The following is a 23,558-nucleotide window of genomic DNA, read 5'->3' as shown; positions in this document are numbered from 1 at the left end:
CAGGATTTCACCCTTAAATACCGTTTAACTGTTTAGTTACCCAATTCAGCCAGAGAAAAAGGAGGAGGACAAAAAGCCGGGAACGAGCCAATAAAGTCCAAATTATGAAAGAAGTTGCAATTAGAAAAGGGCATGATTGTCAGATTTTTTAATATCAAAAATTTCAAAATTAAAAGCTCATAATTCAGTTATAAGAAGGCTGAGACGAGGCTCACCATTTATGCATAATTCCCTCATAATTTATACAGTTTAAAAAAAAAAAACATTGTATATGAGGAGGATGCCCAAGTCATGATTCATTCTGGCACACACAATTACAGACACTTGTAAACCTGTCACACTCACACACACACACACACACACACACACACACACACACACACACACACACACAGATATTTTCTCTCTCTCATACATATAGAATTGAATGTCAGAATGAGTTATGGCTTGTAAAGACCCTCACATTTAGGGGCTATCTGAAGAATTTGGACTCAGCGTTGGAATATTTAGAGTTTTCAAGGCTTGGTTTCTTCTTTTTACCGGTGGACATGGACTTCCACAGTAGACCCGTAACAGAATATCTCATGAACAAGTATTGCACGTGGTCCTGGACCTTTGGGCTCTGAAGGATTACAGTTGGAGAACTTTTTCTTCTTCTTCTCATCTTCTATTAACGGAAACATGCAAAAAATGTAGATGTCAATGGATTGGCAACCAAATCTATTCACACACTTTGACCTCAGGCAGCAAATTCATTAAACGTCTTCATTTTTGCATGTGTGACAGAAGAGTTGATGTCATCCTGTCTAAACGCGACGTGCGACTGAGACACTTGATTAGGCTGCTGAGCCAAAACGACAGAGCCACGGAGCGAAGCCACACGAACCAAAACACTAGAGGAAATGTACAACAACTCATTGAGGTGCCTCTGAGTGGCAGGCGAGGAGAGTTACATCATATATAAGCCTCCTTGTTAGAATAAGTATCTGACACAACGAGGACAATGAGGCTCTGTCTCCTCAGCTCTCAGAAACCCGAGGACGCATACGGCGCGTTTGCACTTCATTGTCATCTGAGCCCACTCGTGCAAGAACCCAAGAGCCAGAGAACAACTTGAAAATGACACAATGATCACCTCTATTTATGTCCTGGTAATTGACAATCACATCCTTGGGACAGATTAAGGTTTATAACAATAATTATGATTTACAAAGTATTATAAACACGCCCAGTCGGTCCTTATTCATCCGATAATTGGCAGCTCTCCCTTTATAAATCCGTCTGCAGGATTTAATGAACTCATTACACGCATAAAATAAAGCAGGAAGCTGTTAATAAGCATCAATTGATGTAATTACTGCCAAATGGCTGAGAAGACAGTTATGCATAATAATATCCCCTCATATTCCCTCACCTCCTTACCTGCACCAACACAGTTTGGTGCTCTTGCTGTGGTATAGTAAAGTTACAGCGTGCTACTGGCCTCCTGCTGGTGGAGAAGTAATTACAGCCAGCAGAGAGTGAAAATATAGATCTTGTGTTGGGCATAATCTGATTATTTTTGGATTAAATTCTATTGAATTACAGCACGTTTGAAGTTGAATTCCATCACTTTTACATGTCAACACGGATATTTGTTCCTCTCTTCAGGCTCTTCGTACAAGATAGAAAAAAACAACAACATTAAAATATTCATGTACTTTTAGATTTACTGACTGCATTTCATTTGTGATATTAAATCCCAATTGATGCTAAATTTCCAAAGTTTAGCTGCTAAGAGCTTATCGGGGTGAGAGAGAATACGAGATAGAGTGAGGGAGAGTGTGACGTCTCCCCTGCAGTGTTCAAGTGGCCTCATTTCACTTTTTCACCCTCATGCAGAATTCCCTCCCTGCTAGACTCCAGACTTTCTGATCAACAGCAGCACCTGCCAGAACCTGGACATGAGACTTGGGTCTCAGACTTATTTTGGGACTCTCAGTGGGAAATTATCGTCTCTGCTTCAAAGAAACTGAACCAGCAACTCATTCATTTTCAGTGCAATCACAGAGTTTGTGATACATTTGTCACTAGATTTCACATGGAACCGATCCACAGCTCCAAATGGGATACGTGCCGACTCGATACTTCAGGATGTCGTGAACATAACGGTGTGGGAGTGTTTGACTGTGCAGCACCTCTGAGGTCGAGCATCTGAAGTTTGATCTGAATTGTGAGGCAGGGCCATACTGCTGGGTGGTGATGACTCACGCTGAAGACTAAGTGAAAGAAGTTTTGGCTGAGCAGTTTCACAGCTGCCAGAAATGCTGTTGAGGGTGGGGAGGGGGGTGCTTTGGAAACAACTGGTGCAGACAACATCCTTTGCAGAAATGCAGAATGCAAAATAGTCATTGTAACAAATCTAAACTGAGAAAAACACCTGGTCAAACACAAAACCCTTTTTTCCATTTTGTATTTCGTTGTCTGAAAGCTAGTTCATGACATGGTTTTATTTTGTTTTACAACTGAAAGGACACATTTGTTATTCAAAATAAAGATATACATAAATAAATAAGGAACCTGTTGATATCCTGATAGGTTCAGAGAATGCAGGAGGAGAGACGATTGGTCGGATGTGGCGAACGGTGAATTTGACGGCGCGGGACAGAAGAATTAGGATATGACAGAATTCCCAGCACAGCGTGAACAGGAAGATCCATATTTATTTTACCAAAAAATGCAAATACAGAGACAAACATGCTCGTGTACAATCAGGAGCCCATACAGGACGTTTGCTCACAAATTACAGAGTAAACGAGTGTGTCTCTTCCTGCGGAGCGCTCTGCATCTCTTCAGGTCCCCTCATGGCAATTTTCTAAGTGTAAGATTAAGACGGCCATTAATCTTCCAGGCAGCATGGGAAAGACCTGACAGTCCAGGGCTAAGTGATACATGGACCTTGTCAAGACTCCTGATGGAGGGATGGATGAAATGAAAAAGGAAAAAAAACACACATACACACACCTTCTCCCTCACAGGCAGTAAAGGAACTGACACCTGATTTTACAGCATTCTAGGGAAACTGAAAAAGGCCATTTGTGCCATTATCTCCCGATAATATTTCATTAAAAAAGCTTTGTCATCTTGTGATAATAAGATATTTTCCTCTCACAGAGATAGAATTATGTCTTTTAATAAACAGACGGGTAAATTTAGTTTGTTAGCACAATGTAAGAAAGCTCATCATCGCGGGATAACGAGATAATATTCCATCATCGGGTTCTTTAGCATTCAACTAATATGTCAACTCATAAGTTGCAAAATATTATCAAGTTTACGTTCATATGTGTAACATTTGTTAGCAGCGTTTTTAGGAATTTACTTGATGAGGGTTGGGAAGGTGAACAGCGGCACATCATCGCTCTGCTCTCTCATCTCTCTCTCTCTCTCTCTCTCTCACACACACACACACACACACTGAAGGAGAGGATGGGATTTACTGTCTAAAAATGGTCGAGGAGGAGGAGGAGGAAGGGATGAGGTGAAGGCAGGGTAAGGGAGAAGATACGTGGAAATGAAAGCAGGGGAATATATTTCTCTCTGAGCTGACATGGAAAGGAATAAGAGGACAAGTCATAACAGAGAGAGAAATGAGGGAGAGAAAAGTTACTGAAATCAGAAATAAAAAATGGCTGCAGACAAAATCCGGAAATGCAGTAAACTGGAGCTACAGAAAATAAGCTGTCATTTTCTAAATAAGATTTATACATTTTCAGGTTGACCCAATAACTCAAATCATTTATTTAAAAGGAAAAGTCCAATTTTCTTCTTGTGTAAGGGCTCTGCAATTACACACACGCGCACAAGCACGCACACACACACACACACACACGCGCGCGCGCACAAGCACGCACACAAGGTTTGGCCTATCTGAAAAGCGGATGGTACAACAATCTCCAGGGCACAATGCTTCACTCCACCCACTCATCTCCGCTGAAAGGATGGAGAGAAGACGAAAGAAGAGGGAAAACAGAGAGGTGGGAGGGCAGCCAGCAAACAAAAAAAAAAAAGAAGAAAGGCAGTAAAGAGACAGAAAAATGCCTACAGAGGCTTGAGGAGGGAGAAAAGAGCAGGCAAGACAAGGGAAAGAAAAGGTAAAAGGAAAATATGAGGGGAAAGAGGAGGGAGAGAGAAGAAAAAGAGGAGTGTAATGTTTGCGTCACATCTGCAGTGGAGGAGAAGTGCCTGACGCCATCAGACACCGACTGAATGACAATCTTCTTTCCTCTCTCAGGTGGCCAGCTTATCCCTGCGTCTTCCTCCTTTTCTTTTTTTTCGGGGGAAGAAAACACTTTGCCTTCATCGTCTTATAACGTCCTTGAAACAAAGGGTGCACCAGGGTGATTTCGCACGCCGCTCCATCCATCTTTTCTGAAACAATAGAAGCTCCCGGAGTTTGTATATGCCACGAGCAGCACCGCGTCATCAAGATCGATAAACTATTACAGTCGAATCAATGTTCAGAGTTGAAACACGAGATGAATAAGGTCAAAGTTCACGCGGTGTAGTCTCTACTCATCAGCTGACATCCGTGGGGGTGTGGCCTCAGACCGTCCCAATCCCCGAGTTGAGAAGTCATTTATCCAACTTTGGAGTGCTCGTGTGCCTTGGAGTCATAAACTGGAAACAACATAGATATTTCACAGTGTATTAATGCAGTCGCGTCAGCATGGCACAGTGGGAAGAACCACTTTATTAACAGTGTAGGCGTTTCAATAAAAAAAGCTTTTCTCAAGACCTGACGATGGTTATTAAGATTTTGTTGTTTTTAGAGTGGTGTGCATGTCGTGTCCTGCTAATCCTCAGCAAACTTTTGTTTACCATGATGAGTAGAACAGTCCAGGAAGAACGCTAAGGTGCAGCTTGGCCTCCCCTTAGCGAGACGTTAGCACTGCTACAGAGGCAATACATCGTGTTGTTGTTGTTTTTTTAATAATTTATTTATTAATTGCTTTTGGTCCAGTTTAACACGACAGTCTTCAGTACAATCCAAGCCAGCAGTGAAATGTGGGTGGATATGAAATACTTTGTATGTCCTGTAGGTCCATGAGGGACTTAGGCAGGATAATTGCATGGGAGACAGTTCTGCTGTTGTTAGCATTTGGTGGCCAGGGAGTTCCATTCAAGCTAAATACAAGTGGCATTCACAGCTAAATAAACAGCACCACGAGGTGACGCTCCAGGGTGGATCTGACTGCATCCTGGAGCCTCGGTTATTCAAGTTGTCCCTGTTTGATTTAAAGTTAACTCATGAGTTAAAACTGTGCTCCGGCCGGATGATGATGGGTGTTTGACAAATCATTTCCTGGGAATTAATTTATCAGACAAAAAAACAGAGAATAGAGTTCATGTGTGTCTTTGTGCATTTGACTTTGAGTTGGAAATGCACTGCTGTTTTTCAGGAATCAAGAAAGAGAAAGAAGCTTTTCAGTGGAAAATATAATTTACACAGTGGACTTTAGTGATTATGCTCCAACTTGGAATTGATTAACAACATGCTACAAGACAGCAGATGGCTATTTTTCTCTGGCGGTAGAATCTCTAGACACTGATGATGTGAGGCTTTTTACAAGTGACCAGTCATTTTGTGTCTGTCACACATTTCTAACACACACTTAAGCAAATACAAATTCAGAAAACTACACACAGACTAATTATTCAAGAACAAATCAGTGATATACGAGTATATTTTGCCATTCTAGCAACAAGCTTCTCAGTCCATCACATTTTTCCAGACTGAAATGACTTGATAACTATTAGACGTATTAACATTGCCACTGACTTCCATCCATCCATTTTCTAGACTGCTTATTTGGGGGGTCTGACATTGGGCGAGAGGCAGGGTTCATCCAGGACGGGTCGCCACTCCGTCACAGGGCCATCAGGAGCAATTAGGGGCTCAGTATCTTGCTCAAGGACAATTGGACACGGTCACTGGGGGAAGTGAGGATCAAATCAGCGACCTTTCAGTTGCTCGATGGCCACTCTGCTACTGAGCCATGCTGCCCCTGCCACTGACTTCATCATTTCATTATGAATATAAAAAAAATGATGTTGGTCCTATTAACATCCCAGTTTTTTAGGAATAGAACTCTACACATAAACTTGAAGGTTACTCGATGTTAAAGGGATCTTCCCTAAAATTTAATGGGTTTTCCTTCACCAATGCTGCATCCCTCCACCTCTGTTAGTGCTTTGCAGCTAGCAGGGAAACACAGTGAGACAAAAATACACAAAATTCACAATCAAGCAGCATTGATTTACTGCAAATTGGCACCATGTTTTGCACAGTCAAGTTCCATTAAAAGTTCCACTTAATTACAGTTCAAAAGCGGGTTTGTTTTTTTTCCTTATTACATTCACTTAGCATCATCATGTAAGAATTGCAAGAGTGTGTTAGCATGCTGAACATTTCCTTAGAGCTTCCAAGGCCTTCATGGTGGTGTAATTGGTTGAACACACTCAAATCCTGCCCGTTTGCACTTTGGACCACCAAGAGGTATTTTAATGTTGGTGAAAAGTGAGAAGGCTGCATGCAAGGATGGAAAACTCAGTAAGTTAACTGAGCTCTGTTACAGTTGCCGAAACTGTTCTTAGCCACATACCTCACTGGTCTACAGCGCGAGAGAGAACATCCCTCTGTGTATATTTGTCAGACGCAGCGAGTCCTTCAAAAGCTAAATCCCAATAATCTGGTTGATCAAAATTGTTTTCATAAATTGAATTCATGCAAGCCTTACTTGAAAGGTAGAGAGACTTTAATTTGAGGCTGATTAAAAACAAATGACCATGCTTGATATTTGATGTGTTTGCATTTGCATGAACTTACACACTCAGTTACAGCTCACATACACACCCCCTTGCTACTTCACGACAAGTACAGATATATTTTACATCTACAAAGTTATAATGTACAGATCAATGCACGGCAGAGCCGCAGCAGTGGATTAAATTAGATTTTAAACAGGTTTTCTTTATGAAGTGGCCAGTTGGTGTTTAATCAAGTTTCTCTTGTACAATTTATCCCTCAAAAAGAGAACTGGCTTTCTCCAAACTCTCAGTTTCACTTCAAATGGAGTTTATCAAGTGTATGCGAGAGTGTGTGTTTTGGATAACATTTAGGAGTTTCAGACACCTGACAGGTTCCACTCCACTTACAGGACTGAGAAGGACGAAGAGAGATTGAGAAGATTAAGTTGAGAACCATCAGAAGGAGGATGAGTGTGTTAGGGATAAAGAGAGAGACAGAGAAACAGAATGAGACAAAGTGAGACGGGGAGGATAAATGGGGGAGGAAATTTCGTGAAGGTGTTAGAGGAGGGTTGTCCATTATGTGGTTTTGTGGGGAGTGCTGCGGTGTCCTTGAGCCTCAGGTCAATAAAGTGATTACATTATAGTGACACAAACACACTGTGTGTGTGTGTGTGTGTGTGTGTGTGTGTGTGTGTGTGTGTGTGTGTGTGTGTGTGTGAGTGAGTGAGTGAGTGAGAGAGAGAGAGAGAGAGAGACAGTGGGGGGCAAAAGAGAGGGTTAGACAAATGAGTGACACTACATGAACATGCTGTTTGAGACAAAAACAATTTGTCATCATGGGAACAGCCACACACACACACACACACACTCTGGGCTACAGCTCCCACGTTGCTGTTACTGAGCAATATTTACTTTGAAAAACATGCTATCCTGTTTCAACCTGGGCTCTGTACGTCTATGATAAGGATAACATTCGATTAACTGTCTTGTTGCTTTTGTATCTTCTCAGTGTCACCGACAGACACCCAAGCGAGCAGGGAAAAGTGTCACTATGTGTCAGAGGATGAACCGAAGTCTTCTAAAGTCAGTGGGGGACTTGGATTTTAATGGAAAACTAGGCTGCCTCATCATATTGTATTTAAATGACACATCAGTGTGTATTTGTCGTGAAGCTGTGGAGACTAGACAGAACCACAAGAGAAATCAGGATAACATAGAAATATGTGACATTTCAGAAGTAGGTATCACTTCACAAAACAACACAAAATAATCACAGAACAAATGAGAAAAGAATGCAGGAGGTGTGAATGACTAACTCAATCTAAATTTTAATGAGTAAATTACTGGTTAATCAAAGAAGTAAGGAAGTAATGAGGATCATATTGACTTTTCATGATTTGTTGATTTGTTGAATCACGAGGTACTTCATTAAATCTATGACTTGTTCTTAACCACAAAACTACAACAATGCCTTTCAGTAAAAACCGACTCAAACATGACTCAAACATGACCTTTACTCTTTTTGTGTCACCTTTTGTTTTCTTAAGTAAACTGTTGCATCGTACTGAGTGATTTTACAGCATGGTATTGTAAAAAAAAAACAAAAAAAACAACCTTGAAGTTCTTTCTTCAGTAAACTGAACTAAAGTTGAAGAATATTTCCCACAAATAAACTGTATATTACAAGAATACTCATATCAATGTACAGGTCATTCTGTAGTAGCCTACGTTTCTTTGGGTTATATTGGACCAATTTAAATTCATAAGGTATAGATTAAATTAATCTTGACAACACATTTAGTATGATTAATGCTAATAGTAGTACTTGCTGTCGTATTTAAGTTTAATTTTTAATTGCACACCAAGGCAAAGTAATGCTAACAGGTGTGCTAAGTAGCTGTTAGCATGCTGATTAGGCTGCACTTGCCTGGGTCGGTGAGCGTAGCGCCAACGTATAAACACACATTTACTTGTTGAGACATCTGACACGATCACTGTTACACTGACAGAAACACAAGTAAAAGGGATTCTTCAATTCAACAGAGCAAATGCGTTATGCTAATATTAGCATATGGACGGTAGTTTGAGTGTATGCTAAATGCAAAGGCTGATGGCCAAACACCTCTGTCTTCTCAAATATTAAATCATACCTACAATAATACCCTCTTTCTGATGCTATATTCTTCTTATTTGACTTTACTTTTGCAGCAGGTTTCCTACTGTATACTGCATGTGTGCGTGCGTGCCTGTGTGTGTGTGTGTGTGTATGTGTGTGTTTATGTGTGTGTGCGCGCATGTGCATGTGCATGTGGGCGAATCTGTCAAGCCTTCAAGCTGTCTCACATCTGAGACCTATTTCTTTTTCTCTGGAATTTTTCTGTCAGTCACTGATGCTCAGTTTGTGTGTCTGCATGTGTGTGTGTGTGTGTGTGTGTGTGTGCGTGTGTGTTTGAATGTGTGTGTGTGTCTGTGCCTGCTTAAACAAAGAAGTAGCAAAGCTATGGGTATTACTTTTTCATGCATTTTATATGATCCTGTGCCTGTCAGGACTTCATACTTTCTCTAATTATCTTTGATCTGTGTGTGTGTGTGTGTGTGTGTGTGTGTGCGCGCGTGTGTGTGTGTTTGCCCACCCCCTGTCCCATCGTGCAGTAATGAGACATATTGGCTAGACAGAGCTTTGGGAAGGTCATGCTAAATTGAGGCATTGCGGAGGAAAGGAAGATCTGTGACAGCAAGCTTAGAATGACAAATCCGAATAAATCTGCTCTAAAGTAGCAGGAAGGTATCATCTTATAATGACCCAAAGAGGAGAAAAAAAGAATTAGATTAAGGGTGGATGGGCAAATTCGATGAAAATAGAAGAAGAAGGCAAAGAAGAGGAGTGCCATGGGAAGATGTAGCAAAAGGTAACACAATTATCTCTTTTATCAACATCTCAAGTGTCTCTGAGAATGTTGTTTTCAATAATACTTGAAAAATGACAATAACGCAAGATGATTCAGCCATTAGCGCAAGTTGGACCTCTGCTTGGAGACCCGTGCCAATCCTCATATGAACGGTGAAAGCAATAAAAGTTCTCACAATTCTCAGACATTTTTTACCCCTGCATTACTTTTTTGTGACACGTCAATGCAGAAAGAGCCAGTCACATATATCTGGCTAATGATACCCCGGGCTACCGACAGCAAACAGAAAAACTGTCCAAAAACAACCCACACTTTCTGAGAAAGCATGAGTTGGTTCAGCTGAGTGTTCCAGCTGCTCATGAACTGCACGACCATGACAGAGCACGACTGGGAGGGTTATTTGTTTGTTTTTAGCTCAAATTAGTGCTTGTGCATTACTAAGCATATGGTTGGATAAAGGAGACATAGATTATACACAATGAAGTGCATGACAATCTTTTAAACCAATGTTTTGTTTGTAGTTGGTGGTTACAGGGTGCCATTAGTTTCAAGTTAAATATACATGGCTGGCTTTTGCTATCACAATGAAGTGATGCAGCAGCGGAAAAAACATCTTCATGAGCTGGAGACACCTGTTTGTGGGTGTTTGAAAGGCCAAATACCATCATCGGATGAGGTCACATTTATTCTTAGGTCAAACGTCATCCTTTTTTTGGCGGCACGGTGGTGCAGTGGTCAGCACTGTTGCCTCACAGCAATAGGGTTCGGGGTTCGAGCCCCGGCTCCATCACAGGATCTTTCTGTGTGGAGTCTGCATGTTCTCCCTGTTCCTGTGTGGGTTCTCTCTGGTACTCCAGCTTCCTCCCACAGTCCAAAGACATCAAGAGGGGACGAGGCTGATTGATACTCTAAATTGACTGTAGGTGTGACTGTGAGAGTGAATCGTTGTCTGTCTCTATGTGTTGGTCCTGTGATGGACTGGCCACCTGTCCAGGGTGAACCCTGCCTCTCACCCGTAGCCACTAGGATAGGCTCCAGCCCCCCCGCAACCCTTAACAGGAATAAGAGGAAGACAATGGATGGATGGATGGATTATCCTTTTTTTCTTTGGGTTTGGATAAAGTCGCCTCGGAAGAAGTATCTGGTCTCAGAGAACCCTCTGGTAAAATTGTTTGTGGCACTGATTTAATTCCTTATTATCAAATAATCAATGGCAAGATCAAGTTCTCTCAACAGTGAATAAAATATCAAATATAAAATGTTAATTATATTAGAAAAGTGTAAGATGCAAAATTTAAACCCCAACTTCACTGTAACTTCGGAGCCACCTGACATTAAAAGTCGTGTTTTGAAAAACGAAGCTGGTTGTATTTCCAGGAGCAATGATGATTTCTTGAAAATACAATTGGTGAGGAAAAGTTGTTGTATATAAATTTAATAGCAGTAGACAGGACCTCTTCAGACAGTCGTAGACCTGCTTCCAGGAATTGGCTTTTTATGACACTTTAAGACTTAGCTCATCCTATGAGTCAGACACTGCCCTTGGAATATGCCAACCAAGCCGGGCTATCGTTTTGATCATCTCCTCTTAAAATCCTGCGTAAATCACAGTTCTGTAGCTGCAGTTGCATGACTGCAAGTAAAAAGATCCATTGTTAATGTGCGTGAAGCTGTTATTGCAGGTGTGGTTAAATCTAAAAGCTGTCAGTTGCTTGATAAACTCCCTCTGCATGGCACCCTTCACACTCAAAGTTTGATCACTATACACCTAAAACTTCAAGATTTTTCCCTGCATGATGAAATCCTTAGCAACTTATGCGGCACTGCATTAGCAGTCTCCTTGTATCCAAGTTACTTATCACAGCTGTCGGTGTCTCATTGCTAAAGCTACATGGTCCAGTCAGTCGGTTGACTGTAAAAGTTGGTTCTAAATGAACAACGAGCTTGGTGCGCTCGTTGTCTCTGATGTAGAGCAAGCTTCCAAGCGTTCACCTTCAGTCCTTTGACCAGTTCTGTTTGGGCAGGTAAAATAATTAAAATAATCCTCCACCTTACGAGGCAGCAGCAACTTCTGACTGTCGGATGTTGTGTTTGTTTATGGGACGTAAGGGTGGAAGTAGATAGTAGAGGTTCTTACGTTTCATTGGAACGTGATCAAAGAAAAAAATTAATTAATTCAGCTCTTTTTCAGCATTATCAGCATTTCCATATTATTTATGGATTAGCTGGTACTGTGTGTAGAAGAAGGGTGGGATGAGGTGTGTGTGTGGGGGGGTGATCATAAAAATGCAGTTATGAGATGTGCTAGTTGGTGTTTGTAAAAGCAAAAAAGTTCCTTCACTTTTGCAATTACTTGAGTGCCTGAAGAACAATTTAATTTCCTTTTCGTTTCACAATAATGCCCTTATTCATGCATGAATGTGCTCTTTGAGAAATGTGAGAGCCTTTCTGCCTCTCTCTGGAAAGTGTGGCTCGACTGAAATGCTCCCTTATCCCAACTTATTTAAGAGGTATTTCCACTACTGGTCATTTTATTCAGTTCACCATTGCAATAAGAATTTCAATTTTCATGTCATGAGGTTATCGAGAATGTCAAATTTACTTAGTCACTTTTATGAGCAAGACTGGTATGTTTAACAGTTTTCCCACCATGTTTTGGAGCTTACCTTATCATAGAAGCAGACCAGGCAAAGGTTTAAAATGACCTAACTTTCACGGTTGATAGAGCTGCCTGCTCAGACTTCATGTCATTATGGGCGTTACTTTCTCCTGCAGTATCTAAATACATGGGATGGCCTTCTCAATTGCAGCCGATGCCAATTCCTGTATTGCTAAATTGTGTTTACCAGAGGTGTTCCTCAAGGTTCTATTCTTGGCCCTCTGTTTTTCTCAATCAGAACATCCGTCCATCCATCCATCCATCCATTTTCTACCGTTTATCCTGTCAAGGATTAGCTGCCTTTGGGCGAGAGGTGGGGTTCACCCTGGACAGGTCGCCAGTCCATCACAGGGCCAACACATAGAGACAGACAACCATTCACACTCACAGTCACACCTACAGTCAATTTAGAGTATCAATCAGCCTCTTCCCCTCTTGATGTCTTTGGACTGTGGGAGGAAGCTGGAGTACCAGAGAGAACCCACACAGGCACAGGGAGAACATGGAGACTCCACACAGAAAGACCCGGTGCTCAAGCCGGTGCTTGAACCCAGAACCTTCTTGCTGTGAGGCGACAGTGCTGACCACCGTGCCGATCAACAAGAACATGCTGTCTCTAATTAATGTTATGCAGATGATATACAATACTATGTTTCTTTTTAATTCAGTGACCCCAGCCTAGATAATCTTTTTGCCTGCCTCTATGATCTTACATTTCCCCAAAATGATATGATATGCAGGATCTGTATACCACAACCACTCTCTAACAAGGTCAACAACAGTTCTTAAAAAAATGGACCTGAATTTCACTGTCATCATCAGAGAGTATTTGATGAAAAAATTACGTTACATGGTGGTTCATGACGATGACAACTCGTGAGCTCCTCCACCACAAACTCCAACAGGAGGAAGATGCAATGACCTTGGAAACAAGATTGTCGGAATCTCTCTCTCTCTCTCTTGCTCACTCATCCAATTTCTACCACTGACACCGGCTCCTTTAATAATCGTAAATTTATGTCCAAATTGTTCAAATTTGATGAGCAGAGCCAAATAATCATCTATGAATTGTCCTGATAAATATTTAATTCAGCCAGAGGAGGTGAGAAGACTCAATTCTGCACATTCCGTTTCCTGCTTTATCCCATAAACATATGACATGAACATACACACCTCGAACACACACACACACACACACACACACACACACACACACACACACACACAAATGGAATATGAAAGGCTTATTCCAGGGAAACCCATCTGATATCTGTTTCAGTCATTACCATAATAATTGGCACTCCACTGCTCAGACTAAGAGCTAGCGGACTGGGACAGAATAACAACGAGAGGAGAGGCAGGAGGGGGACACTGCAAAAAATATCAATCATAAAAAGTGTCAAATTCAGTCTGTTGGTACTTTATTTTTCATAAAATTTGTGAAAATATATGCCTGTTGGGTTGCAGTAATTCTTCTTTATTTCAGTACAGCTGTATTAATCTGTCAAGGAATAAGTACTGTAATAAAATGAGGCACGGCAAGAATGACAGAGTCGTAGAAACTGGTTGAGGATTAAATTTTGAAACAACCATAGAACTTTCTTTGTGCACATGGCTTGTACTTTGTCATGCTGCGTTATCAATAAAATACTAGAGTTGAAAAATGCAGAACCAAAAGAACGGTGCGCCTGATGGCAAAAGAAAAGCAGCGAAAGTGTCACAAATATAGTTTACGCATAAATGGATGCGTCTTTATGTGGTTCTTTATTTAGACGATATGTGGTTTTCTGCTTACACTGTCCACAGCAGGACAACGGTGAGCTATCAGCACGGAAGACACGCAGGCACACATCTCCATCCCTTAATGTGGATGACTACCTCAAACAACCTCACTTCAATAAATCTGAAAGAGCTCCACAGCTTCCTTGTGATTTGTTGAAAAACGCAGTTTTATGGCGTGACAGGAAAAATCCAGATGAGAATTTTCCACTGATCATCTGCTGCGGCCACCGATGCACAGCAACAACTCATAAAACTTCAAATGTATGCGTTGTACAGTATATTCCTCGTTTATGTACTCTTTCCGCGATGGCTCCAACAGCTTTGTTTCTAAGTGATTTAATACAATTTCATGGAACCTGTTGACCAAATGAATGGAATTCAAATCTTTGTGATGTACTGTTGCTTCACTGGCCGGCAGCGATATGAATTAGAGATGAGATTCTTCAGTTTGGATTCTAAACTTGCAAAAAATGTTTTCTCTGTTTTCATTTCTCTGTTTCTCTGCAGTTGATTTTCCTTGAAGCATAACGTGCAGCCGAGACTGATGAATGGTACTGGTGCGAATGCTGCGCGATAAACAAAAACTAAGCTGTTGAAAAAAAATAAAGATCAATTCTTTTCATGGGATTTTCATTATTGCACAAATCAATGGGACAAGCGGCTGTGTAGGTTCTGATGGATATGTTTGTTTCCAAATCAACAAATGAACTAAATATACCCCCCCCCCCCTCCCCCCTTTTTGGTCAAGGGGACCTGTGCCAATACCCTGCAGGTTGGCCTACAAAAATATGTCACTCTGTAAATGATTGTAAACTCACAGGCTCCTCTCTCCAGGAGAAAAGGACAAACACGGAGGATTATGACAACGTAGGTGTGTGTGAGGAAGTAAATCACTTCTGGGTTCTCCTCATGACAGTACAGCAGTCAGTTCTAGCTGTTCGTCACTCCCTCTCTCCCCCCTCTCTCGTATTCAGTTTCTGACACTGATATATTGACATGAATGAAACAAAAACACAATTTCAGTCTTTCAGTAATCAAACCTAGTGTAAAGTACAAATGAAGGAATAATTGGCAGAATAAGGCATCAAAAATTACATCGTCACGTAAAGGTGAAAATGGGATGAAAGTTTAAAACCAACGTTCACACGGATTCAACTTGATGCCAAGTTTCACACTTTTTTGCAGTAGTACGAGTAAATCTGCAACCTCAATTCAGTATCAATGTAACTTTCATGTGAAATAGAATAAGCTGCATAAATTTAGAGTTCAGTAAGCCTCTGTTTTACATTCCACGCAATAGCACTCTTTAAACTTACACAGTTGATTTATGATTGTCCTTTTTGTAAAGACTTTGTTTTCACGTCTCCCTAGAAAAACCTTTCGAAAAGAGTGGTTCATCTTTAATGTTCAAAGCTTTCGAATCTTTATGATTTTCCTCAACGTGCCCTTTCTTGCTTTTTACTTGCTTGTTTGTTTTATTCACGCACACAAAGAAGGTTACATTACAATCAAGCAAGAGAACATAAAAGAAAGAAATCCCCTTGGGTCTTAGTTCTCCAGAGCAAGCGTTTTATACTGAAAAAAAGAAAGATTAAAACGCTACAGAATAACTGTGAATCTTTTTGGGAACAATAATGTATGATAGAGGTTGTGCAGTATATTACCAAATTTAAAACAGCTTCGGATGACGTTATGTGAACGCACACAGCAGAAGACATTTAAGGAAGGCGTTTAAACCAAATGCAACTGAAAGAAATACCAGCTTTAATCCCTCTGAAGGAGTGATTTCTATGCGTTATTCCTTGAAATAACTTGATGTCACCTTCAGCTGTGGGTTTCATATGTAGATGTAAGGAAAGCATAACGAACAGAGGGATTATCAAGGACGTCCTTTAACATAAATAACCGAGTCAGGTAATATCTATTTTATAATTGCCTTTCATTTGACCATCTGCACTTTATGCAAACCATTGAAGTCCAATTTCTATCAAAGGAGGAAGAGAAAATACCCGGTGTGCTGCTGGTTGTCATTAAAAATACATGTTGCATACAAGCTTCCTACGTACAGGAAAAGAATCTAAAAGCTTCCTAACATCAAAAACATGTCATGGTAAATGTAAGATGCGCATAAACGGACATTTTCTTTCGAAACATTTCGAAGTAAATTTGGCATATGTGCAGTTTTCACTCTCAGTGCAAAGCCTCTGCAGGTTTAAAATATGAGTTCAAAGGCAATGTCTTCTTTTTCATCATTTGTGATGAAGCCGTAGGGCAAACACTGTGATTGCTGCTATAACTGTACATGAGGAGGAGGAGGAGGCTGATCTGCTTCTCCATTAGATTACAGTTTGGTGTCATTTTGCAACAAGAAATGTGTTGTGGAGGAGGACATACCCAGATGACCCTTTCTATTGAATGGAGACACATTTCTGGATGATTAGCTGCAGTTATGCAACCCGCTCGTTTCACCATAATGTATCTTTCATTTGGTTTTATGTGTCTGGCACCAAACTTTAGACCAATATCTGCTCTCCTTGAAGAGCTGTGAGTCCTAAAACCCAGAAATATTCCGTGGGCCTTTTGAACTGGTTTAGGTTTAAATAACTCATTAAGTTGTTGAGGACATGAAATGTCATCACACCAAGCATGTAGAAGTAGACAGAACAGGTCAGAGTTATTAGAAACTAATGTTGGGTTTATGCAATGACATTTATCCTTAAAATATCATGCGGTATCAAACATCAACATGTGTTTTTTGGCCAAAGAGTTTATTTTCTGAAAAAATCTATTGCGTTTAATGGAGGGAACCTGTAGAGATGACTTTGCTAGCCAACAAAAATATGTCACACACTGTTGTTGTGTTTGGTGTTTTTCACTTGAGCACGGCCTTGCCAGGTGCGCTGTTATTCTGATGTGAATAGAACCGTCATACCAATAGAGAATATAACTCTGGTGGTGGTTAGTGCCCAAAGGTTAGAGAAGTGGGCCTGGTCCCAAAACGTTGCCTATTCAGTTCTCAATGCAGGCCACTGCCCTGGTGAGTGTGTTCTCACTGTACGTGTTCACTAGTGATGGGTAAGGATACAGAGTTGGGGATTCATAGAATATGAAAAAGGACATTGTCCTTTTTGTAGCTCTGTTCTTACATAGATCAAACAAATTAGATACAAAATGTTCCGAAGTTCTTGGATTGTCGCCCATTTAGATAAATATAAGGTTTGGCGTTAATGTCAGGCGTTAGGTGAATGCTTTTATTCTGTTAGTTAAAAGCTAACGTCAAAGCTTTGCTAATCCAGAGTTCAACTTCTGTGTAGCGCTTCCATGACATGACGATGACCTTGGCTGCACTTTCTGCTGCCATAAAGCAGCCAATCACCTCATAGTGTTAGATGAGTGTTGGAGTTCTTATGTGTCAGGCACAGATGGAAAATGGCAGCCTTTATATTCAGTTTGGAACTGTGTCCTCAATAACCACTTTTAAAATGATCCCTTTGAGTTTGCACTCCTATTTGTGATGGTTGATTTAGCTTCACTGTTGATGCACCGATGAGCACAGGAACAAAGAGTTGGACAGGAGAGCTCTGATATCCAAGGACATCTTGTTCACATGAGGGACACGCTTGTGTCAGTTTGACTGAAGTGAACCTCCCGGCCAACAAACTACTGCTCTATTTGACACCGCCTTGCTGGATATAACTCATGTAGACCTTTAGAAATCGCCGTATCTCAACAACTATGCAAAAGGAAAGTTTAAAGCTGCATTACAGAGCCAATCCAAAGTCTTCAGGGTTGTACGCCAGAAGCACATTGCAGGACTGCCCAAAAAAAGACAATCTTTATTGCGGAGGCCGTCTCTCTCTCTTTCTCTCTCTCTTTTGTGTTTCGCTACACGCAAGATAAGGTGAAGGTGAGCATCACTGGTTTGTCGGGGGCTGTTCTCACAAACGTTCAAAGGGATAGTTCACCCATAAATGAAAATTCAGGCATTATCTACTACTGAAGTTTTTCTGGTGTGCAAAACACCGCTGGAGTTTCACAGGAAGAAGGTGCGGCAGTCGTCTCCAAAACAATTGCAATTCAACAATTCAAATGTATAAAAAAAACGTAATAAAACTTCATAAACATAAAATACCCCAAAACTCAATGAAAACGTCTCAGTACTACACATCTGAAGTATTGCAAGTCCACAGAAGCCTCAACATGCTAAGTTGTGCCAAATATCTACTGCAACAATTTCAACCAACTTTCCATTGGCATAATGACTGAATGTTAATTTTTGGGTGAACTATCCCTTTAAGCGTCTACATTTGTTGAGAATTCCGTGGAGATCTTTGGTATTTTGAGGCTATGATGTATATCTGGGACATCGTTAGGGCTCCCAGAAATCCATAAGAGAAGAAAAAGCAGAGGAGCAGAGAACCACAATGTTGTTACAGCTCACGTGTAATTGTGGAAAGAGATTTCAAGTCTCTGAAGAAAGAGTTACCGCTGAAAGGTATTTCACCTCGAAGCATAAAAATCTTACCGCGAGGCCTCTACATCTTATGTGGCATATTTCCAAGAGACAAATGTGAAGAGTTATGTTGTTTTGTTCATCTTTTTCAGTCAAGACACGGCGGTTTACCGAACACAGGACAGTCTTACTCACACAATCTATTTAAAACTGATGTGTCCACGTCCAGGTCTCAAACTGGAGAAAGAGGAGTTCTTTAGGGATCTTTCCTCTGTGCTCTCTCAGCTTAATAATCATTTAATCCTAGGCAGAGGTTTTAATGTGTATCACAGGCTGCTCTGGGCCGCTCAACAGTAGAAGCAATTCAGCACAATTCACTGTTTTCCAGATAGAAGATCTCTGCAGGCTTAAACACCATATCTCCAGATGGATAGAGCTCATTTTTCTCAGCTCTGCACCCATCATACGTGAGGGTAGACTAGGAGATACTGTCACGTCAGAGCAAAGTGCAGTCATTCTGTCTCGTTGCTTCCCAGATGATGAATTTTCTTACTGTATGTGGAGGATGAATCATCACATGCTATCGAATTAGCTGTCTTCTTGGAAACTAATGTTACACCTGATACCAGTAAGTGTAATTTATGGGAAGCAACCAAGGTCTACCTTAGTTTTATTTATCTTTAGATTACCCCTATTTGCAGCGATGCACATAATTTGCAGGTGCTTGCAGGTGGAGAGGCAATGTACTGTGCAGGGGGACGGAAATAGTTTTAAAATAACTGTTCACAGTGCAACAGAATTTCACCCCGTTTTTGTGCGGCTTGTCACCGAAATGAGCAGAACAATTTTCAAGATCAGAAAATAGAAATCTCAAAACAGTGTGCTGGATACACTGGCTGACGCAGCGCTGTGAGGTTAGACCTTTGTGACTGTGTCCAACCACGTTGATTATTTAATTAATTAAAAAAAATATATATATATATCCTTCAGCAAAAGAAAACTAAATGTTCACTACATTTTGTCTTTTGAGGATTAAAAGTCTGACCATGTTTAATGTTTTTTTATCATTATTAGAATAAAGTCTTCATGGAAAAAATAAACTTACTAGAAGTTGTCCCAAACTAACAGTATTTGTTGTAAATGAAAAATTGCTGGAGAAAAAAAAATGAACAAGAGTAACATTATCTTTCATTTAATTGTGTTTCTGTCCAACTGGTGAATGTAAATCAAGACTTTAGCTTTTCTCTTAGTCTCTACAGCTCCTGAGGGAAATATCTGGCTCTTTAGCTGCTTAATGCTCCACTAGCTTTTCACTTAGTGTCTGTTTGCCATTTTGGTGCTAATGAGGTGGTGTACAGTGGTACTTAGTGGTGGATTTTACTCTGAAAACACCTGCCTGCTGCAACCGAAAAGACTAGAGCACTGAGAGTACAGAAAGACAATTAAGTCGCAGGCAGACAGCTGAACAATGAGGGGCAACACGCTACAAAAGCTGATAGTTCTATAAGACTTCATCACCCATGACTGTTGTATGTTTTAAGAAAAAAAGGAATTAATTCTATGCTTTTGAAATGTAAAAATATCTCGGACACATTACTGACAAATAAGATGTTTTAAAACATGGACTTTTTTTTTTTTTAAAGCAAGTACATTTGGCATTTCAAGCACTCACACGCAGGTCTCTTTCTCTTCTCTTGCAACTCCAGGATGCAGAAAGAGCTGTCCAGGTATATTCAGCTGGAAGCTCATGGTGACTCTCTCAAGCAACTACTAACTACAGAAAAACTGTCCAACAGTGCCCATTTACATACATTTCTGAGCAACTGTTGTTATTTTTAGTAGTTCTTCATGAGGGTTGCTATTAGATACAAGTTAATTTATACGTCCTGGGACGTTCTGCATGCTTGGGTCACACCAAAGTAATGCAGCAGGGGGGAAAAAAACATTGTGTGACCTTAAGACATTTACTTGAGACCACTTGAAAGGCAAAATACAAATTTAAGACAATAGACAGCTGAAATTGGAGTGGGATTAATTGATGCTTTGAAAATCTTAATAATACCTTACAAATCATCTCAATTCCTTTATGCTCTATCCAGACTATTGCTTGCAGTTTTCATGCTTAATATGTTTTGTATGCATTTCTTTTGGCCTCAGCTACTGTTTCAACCTGCAGGTGAATTCTATATTCTTCCCTGCTGGTGTTCCTGAACACACACATCATCTCTATTCCTAATAATTTCTTGATTTTGTGCTTCTTTTTTTTTTTTTTTTTTACATCTCCCACTGCAATGACCCAGTTTCTCAACAGAAAAATTGTCAGCTAATCCTTCATATCTTTGCATCTGTCCCGCTGATTTCATTGCTTTACGTGAACGTGTTCTGAGAATTTGTGGGGAAAAGTCTTCCGATAAACCTGAACTGGGTCCTGCAAGAGGAGGTCGACTTGCTCCGGTTTCCGGTGATGACAAACTCACAAGGAACGCCCGCGATGCATGACTCATAAAGACATAATTTTTTTAAATGCTAATGAGGGGAAGATTATACAGAGAGGAAGAGCAAGACAGAGCATGGAAGAGTGAGATAAAGACAGTACGACGGAGAGAAAGAGAGATTCTCTGTATCTCGCCTGGTCTTTTCGCCTGAGCTGACAGTCATGGTTTTCTACTGGATGTATAGGATCGTTTTCAAATAATCTCTCTTTACCCGCTTATGAATTTATGACTTTGCGATGAGTCAGAGTGGGAAAGAGAGAGAGTAAAGGTTTAGAGGTAAAGCCTGCAGCACTGTGGGAATCTTCTTCGCTCCGTCTCTCCAGTGCAGGAAAACAAGGCCAAACAAGGTTAAAGAGAAGGTCAAACACATATGGACTTCTCTTGTCATTCCATCCACATGAGACAGTGTGCTCCTGCAGGGAACACACAATTATTTTTGGAAGTGGAATATACTGTATCTCCTGCAGCACCAGCTACATCCACTGACATGTTTACCTTTTAAATTACAGAGGAAGCAGCAGTGAAGCTATCTGATTGAAGCCAGATCAACAGGGTCAGCGTGCACCTTCCTCAGTCCACTATGCCACTGTTTTGTCCTTCTGAATACACCTCCCATTCTCTCCTCATCTTTTTTCCTCTATTTCTCCCTCCATCCGCTCCGCTTCTGTCCTTCCACTTGTATGTTGGGCGAGTGAAGGTCATTTTCCTGTTAGAGGTGGGGGGAGGGGATGATGCAGCTATGTGTAACTACTTTCCCTTGCAGAATGACGGATGAATGAATGATAAGAGCTGAAAACAGAAATGGAGAGGAGGGAGGATGACACGACTCCCTGCAACCTTTGACTGAATCTTGTAGAGGAAACCCCTCTGATTTGAGTTTCCATGTAAAACTGTGCACCAGGATATGCTGCATCCTTGCGCATGTAGGAAATTATGATCACCGCCGCGATTTATCAGTGTTAGTGGGGTATTATTTGTATATTGCAGTGCGGTGGCACGAGAAAAATTGTGTCCTCATAACCCTGAACTGACAGTTTATTGTCCAATCATGGCTCATAAATTTCTCCTCACACCAAAGCTGTGAGCTCAGATATATTTGGAGGGGGATGTCTTTTAATTTAGTACTGTCCAGTACAACATAGTAAAGCTCTAAAGGAATGACATAAAACAGTGTATAACAACTGCAGTAACTTCTCATTTGCCGACAGTATTCAACAATGTGACCGTCAACTGTTTACAAAACCATTCTCAACAGATACAGATCAGAATGTATCATTTCTGTGCTTTAGGTAGAGTTGGTTTTTAAGCACAATAAACAACAGGTTAGGAACTTTTGAGTTATCTCAATAATCCTTCGAATTGGTAGTAAAGATGTCATTCCTCAGTCATCTGTCACCCCAAGTCAAGTTAAGTTAATGTTATTTGTATCGCACCAAATCACAACAAAGTCATCTCATGACATTTTACAGGAAGAGCAGGTTCAGCACCAAACTCCTTCGATGAATTTGCTCCCAACAATTCTCCATGAGCAAGCACATCCTGCAGCAGCGGCGAATGACGAGCAGATCCAGGCTCAATGGGGACAGACTTCTGCTTTGACCGTTTGGGGGGAAAGAGAGCAGGACAGAGACAGAGACAGATAATGGAGGAAGACAGATATAGAAAAGGAAAGAGAGGGACAGAGGTATAGAGGGAGAGGAAGGGAAGAGACTGATGAACAGACAGGGACATGAACAGGGACAGCAAACAATAACAGCTCGCTCCCGCAATCACACCTACAGGTTCAAAACAAGAAATCAATTCCAGCATAATATGAGCAATTATTCAGATTCAGATTCAGATGACTTTATTTATCCCCGAGGGGCAATTAAAACTTAAAAATTAAAAATTATGTGCAAGCAAGCAGAATGCTGATGCAAATGCTAATACAGTGTCGTACAGTAAGTACTGATATAAATACAACGAGTACTAATACTAATAGTGGTAGCTTGAGCCTCTTCAGGTCTTTAGCCTCATCCAGCAGCAGCGTCAGTCAGGAATCCAGCAAATGAGGGAGCACAAAAGTGCAGCAGAGGTTGAGTTCATAACACGTACGAGTACAGGAGGACAGAGAGGAGGAGAGAAAAACCCAGCACATCATGGGAGATCCCCCAGCAGTCTAAGCCTATAGCAGTAAAACTAAGAGCAAGCCGAAGCCAGCCCTAACTATAAGCTTGATTAAAAAGGAAGGTCTTAAGTCCACATCATTCAACATCATTAGCTTCGTGACCGTCTAGCTCTACTAAACTGCATCAGATCTCTTGTGGGTTCCTAGTTTTATTTAGTTTTTGAACGTGACTCAAAATTGAAAAAAGAGCATTATCAGCTACCTTTAGGTAAACCATGGAACTTAGATGGGAACACGACAGACAAAGAGTGGAGCAAGCTGGTCAGAGACAAAACCAGTGACAGCAGCAAAGACACTGCCA

The 23,558-nt window shown here is 40.8% G+C and overlaps 1 protein-coding gene across 1 annotated transcript in view; it reads right to left on the bottom strand.

The window, feature by feature from the left end:
• asmt (acetylserotonin O-methyltransferase) overlaps positions 1–23,558 on the bottom strand; it is a 63,546-nt gene that overhangs the window by 6,380 nt on the left and 33,608 nt on the right. The window lies entirely within an intron of this gene.

The sequence above is a fragment of the Aulostomus chinensis genome, chromosome 12 (assembly GCF_037954235.1).
Source record: "Aulostomus chinensis isolate RoL2024-O1b breed Wild chromosome 12, RoL_Achi_v1.0, whole genome shotgun sequence".
Classification (NCBI taxonomy): Eukaryota; Metazoa; Chordata; class Actinopteri; order Syngnathiformes; family Aulostomidae; genus Aulostomus; species Aulostomus chinensis.
The sequence above is the reverse complement of the archived record's forward strand: the minus strand, read 5'-3'. Positions and strand labels throughout refer to the sequence as shown.